This window comes from Ctenocephalides felis, unplaced genomic scaffold (genome assembly GCF_003426905.1).
Source record: "Ctenocephalides felis isolate EL2017-DRISC unplaced genomic scaffold, ASM342690v1 CF-g0.4_SCAFFOLD_02292, whole genome shotgun sequence".
NCBI classification, from domain to species: domain Eukaryota; kingdom Metazoa; phylum Arthropoda; class Insecta; order Siphonaptera; family Pulicidae; genus Ctenocephalides; species Ctenocephalides felis.
In genome coordinates this window covers 1-11,440 of record NW_020538446.1, presented here as the reverse complement: position 1 = coordinate 11,440, position 11,440 = coordinate 1, and the positions used below count along the sequence as shown (strand labels likewise).

The 11,440-nt window shown below is 32.7% G+C and overlaps 1 pseudogene; it reads right to left on the bottom strand.

The window, feature by feature from the left end:
- Positions 1–8,426: 8,426 nt before the first annotated feature.
- Positions 8,427–10,965, bottom strand: LOC113380656 (annotated as a pseudogene).
- Between the last annotated feature and the right edge of the window lie 475 nt (positions 10,966–11,440).

The following is an 11,440-nucleotide window of genomic DNA, read 5'->3' as shown; positions in this document are numbered from 1 at the left end:
ACATATCAAAAAGTGAATATCAAGGGTGCTTCGAAAATTGGAAAAAAACGCTGGCATAAGTGTATTATATCTGGGGGGGACTACTTTGAAGGGGACCACATTAATGTAGACGAATAAATAAATATTTTTTTGAAAAAACGAAAATTCCGGGTACTTTTTGAACAGACCTCGTATATGATATTTTTTGCGGTATGAGGTGCGCAACTAAGTTCTCGCTGTTTTTTCGATGAAAATGTAACTTTATTATAAAAAAATTGCATCAATTGAGTTCGATACAGTTCTCCAGTGATGGTTTCACTCGGTTTCAACAGCTCAGAACAAATAACACCGACTTGGTCCCACCATATGTAGAGCATAACCTTCGCAGTGAATATTTGGCCGAACCGAGATTTTCTCGTCTTTGGATTGCTGTAATGTATTCATTTTTTTTCACCTGTCACGATGTGATGAAGAACCTCTTCTTTTCTCGCCGCTGGAGCAGTTGTTCACAGGCGAAAAAACGACGCTCAACGTCTCTTGGCTTCAACTCACAAGTAACCGAAGCTTCTAAATCATCCCGACGCATGCAATAGCTTGCAAATGGCTTGATGGGTAACACCTAATTCTAAAGCAATATCTTCTTGAGTTTGGCACAAATCCTCTTCGAACAAGGCCTTCAATTTAGCGTTTTTGAAATGGTATTGTAAAATCTGAAGGTTTTGGCCTTCCTTCAGGAGGGTGGTCGTCAACATCAAAATCACCATTTTTGAAGCCCTTCACAGCATGTTGTTTCGCTCAGAGCAATATTTCCGTAGGTCTCGATGCACTTAAGTTCCCGTTTTTTTTTTGAATGGAAGACGAAAATCAACACTCCTCGCAAATAACGATTGTTTGGCATAAAATTGGACATATTCACTTAAACAGAAGTATATAATGCAAAAACGAAATCAATTATGTGTCGCAGCAGTTTGTTTACTTACTCTAAACTTACTTCAAGACGTTTTGGATTTGTCAAAATCGGCCAACCCTTACTGATAGAGCTATATACTGACAAACAGCGAGAACTTAGTTGCGCACCTAATATAAGGAACGAAAGTACAAAAGAGTAATACAATTCCGAATGTTATTTTAAGGAGATATGAGTACTCGTACATACAAACTTACAAGACCCATTCGTCCTTAGTTAGGACATTAGTTGACACTGTGAAAAGTTCTTTGCCATGACGACCTCGAATGGACCTGGTTTTGGCAACTTCTTTGGATCTCAAAAACTAGAGCTGATACAAAAAAATGGTTTGCAGATTTGAAATCAGCGCAAAAAATACTATAAGAATCAGCTCTAACATTTGAGGCACAAAAAAAAAATTTTTTTGTTGGCCTGTGTTATTAACTAAATGATTTTGTTCCGAAATTTTCAGAAGCTCCGTTCTAATGGCGGTAAGATTGCTTTCAACCTCACTTTTGAATGGAATAAAGTACTTACGAAATAACTTTTCCATTTCACTAATGCTAGAGTCATCTCTGTCGTCTGACGTCGTGGCCCTAACCTCACTTTTGCAATGATTGCATTTCCATTCGTTGCCGTTTATTCTGTTATCCGTCACAATTTTTTTATGTCTCTAGTTTTAATTTTTAAGCACTTAGCCTTATGCTTGATCGTCGCTCTTGCAAAGCAACTTTATATGCCTGTTCTTGTATCGGCAGCGTGCGTACCAGCTTAAGTTTTTCCAACTTTTCTCCCAAAGTTCCACTTAGATTTAAATGAATTTTTGAATAATAAAAAAAAATGTACAGGCTTTCGAATGATGCTAATATAAAAGTAGTCAAACAAGCCGCACTGGTAGAAAATAGAAAATGAAAAATCATTTTCACTTTTTCACGCACTAACAAATAATTTTTTCACATTATTTGTTATGAACAACATAGGCAAGATCAGTACGTTAACAGTTTTTCGATATCTCTCATATTTCCGACAAAAATGAGTTTGAAAAAAGGGGCCACTTTCACATGTTTTCACTGATATCTCGGCCAAATGATGAGCTACGAATTTGAAATTTGGTATTTCGAATTTTCTCGAAAATGCTTATAAAATGACATCAAAATTATTTAAATACAGGGTGGGGTTCTACATATCTACCAATTAAGCTGTCAACCTGTTTATTTATCCACATATTCGTCTATCTACCAGTTCTTCTCTCTACCATTTTACATATCCTCCCATTTACCTGTCCACCAGTTTACCTTTATAAATTATCTAATTTACCTTATTTATTTACACATTATAAACAAATTAAAGCTCAAATTGATTCCACGTTTTAGTTAGAAAACGTTCGTATGTGAAAAAGATGAGGCTGTTTTTAGGGTTTTCCCGGCAATTATTCGAGTTGAACATTTTAAAAAAAGAATTGGCCAAATTGGTCTATGAGTTGTTGAATTATGCGCTTACCAACACATTTTGCAATTCATTGTTATATATAAGATTACTAATAAACGCTAAAGCGACATTTAGGAGTATTCGATATTGGATTATAAAAATGCCTAATTTCTCTACATTAAAAGTTGGTTGAATTAATAATATGAGTATGAGTGACTAAAATTTCTAAATTTATATAAGCTAGTTTTTTTTTTGACAAGCGGTTTTCAGCTTACTGACTTTACAAATTGAATTTTCTTAACAGGTGAATGAGTTTCTTTCCCCGAATTAAAATTAATCTTATTCCGTGGCAATTGAAATCGCAACATTTCAGTTCGCAGGAGATTTACACTTAACAATCATTTTAAACTCAGCTCTTAAAGTAATTCTGTAAACTAAACGTTTGCTGTACGTCATTTATCCTTTTTTATAGCCGAGTCTATAAGTTGTTCTCAGTCTAAAAATTATTTGCAGTCTGAAAACAAAGTTTTTTACTGTCTCATTTAGTACTTTTGCATTTGTTGAATTCTATTTGAAGAGAGCATGCATTGTGTGACTTGTATAGCCCTACCTGCTAATTTGACATGTAAAATAAATTTTAATAATGCCCTATGGTCCAGTCGTATTTATACTTTCAAAGACATGTATGCAGAAATTCGATTTTGATCCGATCCATCAAAAGTTTTGACAAAATCCATTGGCCTGAATGCCTGAAGTTCGATTATTGAGATCAAATTTTAATGAAGGTAAAGATAAAAACTCAGGACATGTATAGAACTTCACTATTAAAAATTGCGCTAACCAAATCTAAATTACTACTGTCACCTGAATTAAATAAAACGCGGTTCTCAAATATGGACCCTGTTGTTCTGCTAATCACACGTAGCTAAGGCAGCACAAAGTTGGTTGTAGCAATTACTCTCCTTATCAATCTATCATCACTAAATTTTAACAAATGAATTAGTAACTAACTAGTTTGCATATAAAATGTGCAAACAAACAAAAATTCTCTATTTTTTCTGAAACATTGAAATCTTGTTTTAACAACAATCTTATATAGAGCTATTTGAATAATTTTTTCCTTGTCCAATAAAGCCTCCTTCAGACCTATATTTAAAAAACACAATATTCTAACTGTCCCATGCATTTTTTTGATGGTAACAATATCTTTCATCAAAAACAATTCGAAACTTTTCGATATGGCTTCGTCCTCCTCAAACTACAACACTAGACACAAACTTATTAAGGCGCGCACATATAATTAGCCAGCTCTTTCAATACGATCGACGGTCTAGATATTCAGCTTATGAATAAACTTCCACTCAATACCCGAAACTTAGACAGCAAAAAATTTCATGCTTCCCTAGTTAAACTTTTTAAAGAATTAGCTTTTTATGATATTACTGAATTTTCTCAATTTGATTTCAATAACTATTTGCATAATTTTTTTTTGCATAATCCTTATACTTTATCTATGTAGTCTGACCATTTATTTGATCGCCGGTTTTAAATGAGCATAACTTTCAACCTTGTGCAAGAATTTTGAGCTTAACTGGTGGTCAGATAGACTTTGATATGATGAACATTGTATTTAATGTTCGAATGCTTTTTTTCAGCTCTTTTTTTTCAGAAACGAAATTCGTGCAAGCTTGACAAGAGCCTGAAATAATATCTATTATTATAGATTACGGCTTGCTTAAGAATAAATTAATAAATCCTAAATATAAAAATGGAGCTCTCTTTCAAATGTCTTAGTAAAACTCGAAAACGGCTAAACCGATTTGAATAAAACAGTGGACGGTGGATAATACGTGAAATGTCAAACGTTTGTGACAGATGATGTTCAATTACCTTTAGTAGGATGTTTTACGTGAATAATATTTAATTATGATTAAATTGTAGTAAGTAGTTTTGTTTGTAGTTTTATTTATATACAGAAACGTTAGTAAACGGGCCGCAAGTGTTACTAGAGACTCAAAATATCAACTTTTTTGAAATGTTAATATGAAAATGCACTTTTTGGCATATTTTTTTCAAACAAGGTGCTCTGAAAGATCTCATTTGTATAATTAGATACTTATTGGTATTTATAAAACATTTTCTAGGTTATATTATTTTTTATTTATGTTATTTAAATTCAGAATCTAAATTTGGTATCGATCAAAGGGATTTTGTCATTTTCCTTTTCCCAGTTATAATTTCCCAAAATTTGTCGAAGAATAGATAGTAATATATGAAGGTTAAGTTAAGTTAAGCACTGCTTAAGGGGGGAAGTCCATATAAAATTTTCAAAAAAATGATTTTTTTTCGATAATCTGCAAGTATAGTATAAGGAGCATATATTGACGAGCGGGAAAAAAATCTCTTATATTAACAAAGTTATAGCTAATATAGTGGAGCGGGACGGAGTGCGCGCTCTCAAGCGAGCCAGGTAGTCGACGCTTCAAGTAAAAGGGTATCTTCCATTATAATAACTAGGAAATACTTCTTTTGTCTTATAACGGAAGTACTTCTATAAATTTTATTACAGGCGTAATATTGCTATACGAACAAAAGCTAGTCGAGAAATATATTTAGTTTAGCTGGAAAATTCGTAGTGTTCAGTCTATTTCAAAACATAAAAATGCCAAATTATCTAAAAGGTAAGCGAGGTAATATTGCACGACATAATGCTAAAAAAAGACGTTATCAAGGCAATCATCTCACTGATAGCGCAGGTGAAAAAATGACGCTAGTACAAGTCATGATGAGAGTGCCATTGGAAGAAAACTCAATATGCGTGATATTACAGACATAAAAACTAATCCTTTGCACGGGTATATAATAATTGAATTTTTTACAGTGTTTACAGCTTTATCTGAACTTGTGAATTGTTCGGTGTGCAGTCAGAAGATAAGTTTCAGTGAGTGTGGCTCTAGGGGCCTCGGTTTTAAAATTGTTCTTACGTGCCGATGTGGTGATAGAATAATAAATTCAGGTCCTTTTATTAACAATGGATTTGAAATAAATCGTAAATTAGTGTTTGTCATGAGACTTTTAGGCGTTGCAAGAGAAGGAATAAATGTCTTTTGTAATCTGATGGTCTTATGCACTGGTTTGAGCAAACATTGCTACGATACCATCGCGGAACACATTTATGATTCAACCAAATTATCATTTGATTTACTATCGCAAAAGGCCGATTAAGAAGAGATAGAAAAAAATTTCGAGCAAGGACGAGAAAGACATATTTTAAAAGTATCTGGTGATGGCACCTGGAAAAAGCGCGGCTTCAAATCAAAGTACGGTGTTACAACGCTCATCGGTTATTATTCAGGAAAAGTGATTGACTTGATAACAAAAAGTAGTTACTGTCAAGGCTGTACTTACTGGAAAAATAAGACTCATACAGAAGAATTCCGTGAATGGTTTGAGAATCACGAGGATGAGTGTCAAAAAACTCACGAAGGCACGTCAGGCAAGATGGAAGTCGATGCCATGAAAGAAAGGTTCTCGCGTTCTGAAGAAAAATTTGGAGTAAAATATGGTAACTACATTGGCGACGGAGATTCTAAAACATTCAAGGCTATTTTAGATCTGAATCCTTATGGTGATGAGTTAACAGTTGTGAAGAGTGAATGTATTGGTCATGTAGAAAAAGAATGCGTTCAAGACTTAGAAATATAAGGAAAGAAAAGAAACTTTTTGGAAGAGGAAAACTAACTGATAAAGTTGTGAAAAAACTAACAAAATACTATGGTTTGAGTATTCAAAGAAATCTTCACAGTGTTAAAGATATCAAAAAAGCCATAATGGCAACTTATAACCATATTTTTCTACTAAAAAACACCCACAACATAAAAACTGTCCAATAGGCGTTGATAGCTGGTGCAAATGGCAAAAGTCTATTGCCCTAAATCAAGATCCTCTAGACGTAGATTTAGCTCCATTGCTTGGAAAATAAATGAAAAAGCATCTTTTACCAGTTTACGAAGATTTGTCAAAAGATTATTTACTTGAGCGATGCCTTGGTGGTCATACGCAGAACACGAATGAAAGTTTCAACGCGACAGTTTGGCGACTATCACCAAAACACCTTCATTGTGGGCTAAAAGTAGTTGAAATTTTAGCATACATTGCTGCTGGGATATTTAATGAAGGCTTTAGTTCAATATTAAGAATAATGAACCTTCTTAATTTGACTGTAGGCACTTATGCTAAAGCATTTGCTGATAATACTGATGAGGCGCGAATAACTCGACAGGATCGCAGGAGCCTTTCACAAACAAAAGATGCTCGTAAAGCTCGCAAACAACAACAACTTTAACAAAATCAGCTTTTTGAAGAAGAGGAAGGACTATTGTATGGACCTGGGATAGCAGATTAATCGGTAAGTAACTAAAACTAGTAGTTTTTCTTTACCAAATCTTTATACGCGATTATCTCAAAACTGTGTTTTCAAAAACTACTCGTGTTGTAGCTCAAAAAGTTATGTATCGATGTGTCTGAAATTTGGTGAGGCCTTTCTCTATATTATTATCGGAAGGATAAACCTAAATCTTTAGATCTTTTGCGTTTATAAAGTATTTTCTGGAGCCCAAAATGTCAAAAAAAATAGCCAAAAATTCATTTTTTTTCAAAGGCTTGTTTTTCATTGAATTTTATACTTTTTTTTCAATTTTATAGGTTTATCCTTCCCATTGATATGTTCTCAAAAGAAAACATTAAAAATTTTTTTTCAGATCGACGGTTGATGAGTATGAAATGCAGCAGTTTTGGACCTCGCGCCGGAGTCAGTCCACAAAAAGTTATGCTGAGCCGCCATTTTGAAATTTTTTTTTAATATTTTTTTGTATTCTAAAAGGGTTAAATAAAGTTATGTCAAAGTTCGAAAACAATAAAATTATTCCATCACGTTTAAAAATATTTTTAAATTATGACCTATTTTCATGCGTCTATATGGACTTCCCCCCTTAATAACAATATTTGAAAGTAGAGGGAAAAAGATGTATAACCAGCTATAACCTTGATGCTCACGACTTTGCTATCGGGAGATAGGCGGTAATCTTTGAAAATCCATAACAAACGTATTTTCTTCCGTTGGCAGTTTTTTAGCATTAGTTCAAAATGTTAATTATTTCGTAAAATACCTTTAAAATTAAAAAAAGACATTAAACCGTTGGCCGTTCCAAGTTACTCTGCCTATAGGGTAGAAGGGTCTAGATAACAAATTTTTGAAAGACAGCAAAAAAGCACATTTCTACAATGATGATGTTGCTGACAGTTGTATTGAACTTAGTCAGATAATTGTTCGTTTGAAATGTGTTATTTGTTGTGATATAATTGGTTTGATTTTCACAATATAGTTTATATTTGCTCAAAGTCAAATTGGACCTTTGTGCCTTGCCCTGCTCTACATATATATATATATATATATATATATATATATATATATATATACTTTTTATTAAATTCACTTTAATTCATTTTTCAAAAAGCAGGTCAAAGAAGAAATACTTAAATCATTTTCTATCTCTCGCAGAAATTTGAAAAATTTGTATAAGCTCAGTAATATTATTTACAATTATTACAATAATTACGATTATTGTATATAGCATTCAAACAACACATCCTTATACACTTAAAGTTTTATATTTTTGATTCTCTAGAATTTTTTTTAGAATATACCTTACTTAGCAAAACAACGTTTGCCGGGTTAGCTAGTAAATTTATATAAACAATGGTACGTATATTCAAAAAATTGTATGGATTAATATAAGATTCAGTTTTATTCTGAATTTTTGGTTCTAAAATTTATAAATTGGTTCTAAAAATTGTAGATTTATTCTAATGACTATAGATTTTAGTTCTAAAATTTTGAAATTGGTTCTAAAAATTGGATTTTTGTTCTAAAATTTATATAATCAAAAGATTTACCAGCAATAATTCTATAATTTGACTATATCGAATATATGGAATCTAAAATTTGATCAATCTAAAATGAATAGAGTTTGCGGTCATAAGGACACCAAATTGATTTATTTTCAGTCAACTTTCATGGAAAAAATGCCATGGTTATATCGATGAATTTTGTTGTATCTATTTTCCTGTCCAAAGCATTAGTAAATATTGCTAAAGTTGCATTCGGATCAGGATGAGAAAGAAGTGCGGCATTTGCCAAAGCTTCTTTCATTTTACTAATGGCCTTGATACATTTGTCTGGTAAAATTATAGGTTTATTTCTCTTAAGAGCATGTGGAGGATTCAATGCTGCGTAAGGTATGTAATCTCTATAAAATTTACACATACCTGAAAAGCGTCATATTTTTTTAAGTCGTTGGTAGTTTAGAAGGTTAGGAATTTTTTTTACGGTAATTAAGTAGAATCTCTTGTTGTTATTGCGTGGCCTAAAAAGTTAATAGTTAATTTACCAAATATAGATTTTTCAATCTTGATCACGATGTCATTATTATCCAGACGTTGAAATATCGTTTTCAGTTTGTGACCTTTGAGAACTTGAAACGTTTGAGCGGCGTTTCTTAAACCATATGCCATAAAATTATATTCAAAAAGTTAAAATCGTGTTGTGCATTAGCATTTATAATACGTTGGAAACTAATTTAGAACTTCTCTGCTTCTTGTTCGTCTGTAGCGTTAGCCTATCCATGCATGATAACGCTGTTGATTTCATGTCGTTTGTTAAATTTGAAAAAAAAACATTCTGGATGGATCTAAACTCATCATCATTTGTTCAAGACTACAGTAACTCAATAATAATATCGGGATTTACCATAGACATTGTACTACATGGACTGCTAGTCCGTATATGTTTTTCGTTGCATATAGTGCTCAAATATAAAAGGGACTGTGGCGGCGTCACTTGTTTAGCGAACGTTGTCGACAATCGCGGACTCTCCCGATTGATTAAATGCCAGGTTTTTTATTTTAATAATATAATAGCAATTGTGATGGCTGATACTGAAAGTCTGCGATTTTTGGCAACGTTCGCTCAGTAAGTGACGTCACAGCCCCTTATATGTTTGAGCACTTATTTTGCGCACGACTAGCAGTCCATGCAGTATAAGATCTATGGGATTTACTTATATTCATAAATGTGGTGTCAAAATATAAAATTCCAGTAAACACGCACGAGTAAAGACACAAACTGATATGTGTAGCATGAAAACAACTATTTTTTATAATTCAATTTAAAAAAAAAAATAAAACTACATGGTTGTTTGGAAACATAAAAAATTATTTAAATAATGCATAATTAAACATAAAACTAACAAAAATTTAGCAAAAGTAGATATATAAACTATTGTTTAAACTAAACAGTTTTACATTAATCCGTTTTACATGTGTGAAATTTATGGAAACATTCACCATTATGGAGTACATTACATAACTGGCACATACAATTTCTGCATTGTACAATACTTGCTGAATGAATTGTTATTATTCGAACCAGTCTTTTTGATTGCCAACATTGTACAAGAGTATCTCCTCGGCAACGAAACACAGATTCACCTCGTCTCAAGGTTATATCTCGTAAACATGTAGGAAGTCCTCTATTTTTGCGTATAGTACCACAACTTCGGATTCCATGTTGTAATAGGACTGGACACGTATCGACACTATTATAATGGTTGTCCATATAGACATGGTGCTACAAATTTTATAGGGCTGTAGAAGGCGTATAATTGTATCCTGAAGCCGACTTCTTTCACCATGATAAATTTCATACTTGCATATATATCCTGTTTTTTGCTTCACAAACCATTCGAATTAGAATTCCATATTTGTTGATTTTTAAAGCATTATACATCTTGAATAATAAGCGACCTCTCCACTGCATAATACTTTCATCTAATGACAAGCCTCGTTCTGGCTTGCATACTTGTTCAAATTTTGTTTTGAAATAAGATACTATTGGACGTATTTTATTAAGGCAATCTCTTTCATTGGTGTTATTTTCATTATTAGAAAAATGTCAAGCATACCATATTTGGCGAAAACGGTCTCTACTCATCACTTGGGCAAAAATTGGGGTTTCAATTGTTCTGTCTGTGGACCAGTATTCATCCTTACTCTCCTTACGAACTCTGCCCATAAGCAAAAGTAATCCCAACATTTTTTTTTTAATTCTACTGCAGATACGTCTTTCCATTTCAAAGATTTTGCACTGTCTTTAAAACGATCAATATTTTGTGAATGATAACGATTACTTTCTTCAGCCATATAGTTAAACAAATCATTACCCAAAATTAGCTGAACCACTTTACTTACACTTTGTGGATTATTTGATTTCAAAACAACTCCACTTTGTCCTAAAAATTGTTCAATAATTGTCAAATTCTGACCACTCCACTTCTTCATTGTCACTATCCTCAGAATCGCTGGACATAATCGGTAAAACTCGGATGAAAAAAATCTTCATCACTCTCACATTCACTATCAAAATCAGTGATATCAAAATCACTTCCAATTTAAGATAAATTATGGGCGTAAACTTCACTATCGCTATACAATGCAATTATTATATTATTGCAAATAACATTTAAAAAAAGAGATGTTGAACCATATAAATCTGACTAATACCTGAAGTATTTTATAAAACATATTGTTCTGTAATAACATGATCATACGTGCTTTTAATAAAAATATGAATTCATTGTTCAATGTTGATCAAAGTCCAAGATCTTCGTATGAATGCGGAAGCGCGCCATCCCGAATTTCTCACGTCCAATACAAATATAATGAGTCAAAATTATTTGTATAAACTAGTGATGTCTTAGTCAAGAATCTAGACGAGTGATGTCTTAGACAAGAGTTTAGCAGTGATGTCTTAGTCAAGAATCTAGACGAGTGATGTCTTAGACAAGAGTTTAGCAGTGATGCCTTAGGCAAGGGTTTAGCCAGTGAGTCTTAATGTTTAGTCTAGAGTAGTCTTAGATAATCTAAGTGGAGATTATGTCTGTGAATTAAAAAAAATAAATACAGTTTTAAAACATTACAAGTGGATTTTTATATTGGAAACCAGAATTTGTCTCTTCCAGCGAATACCTT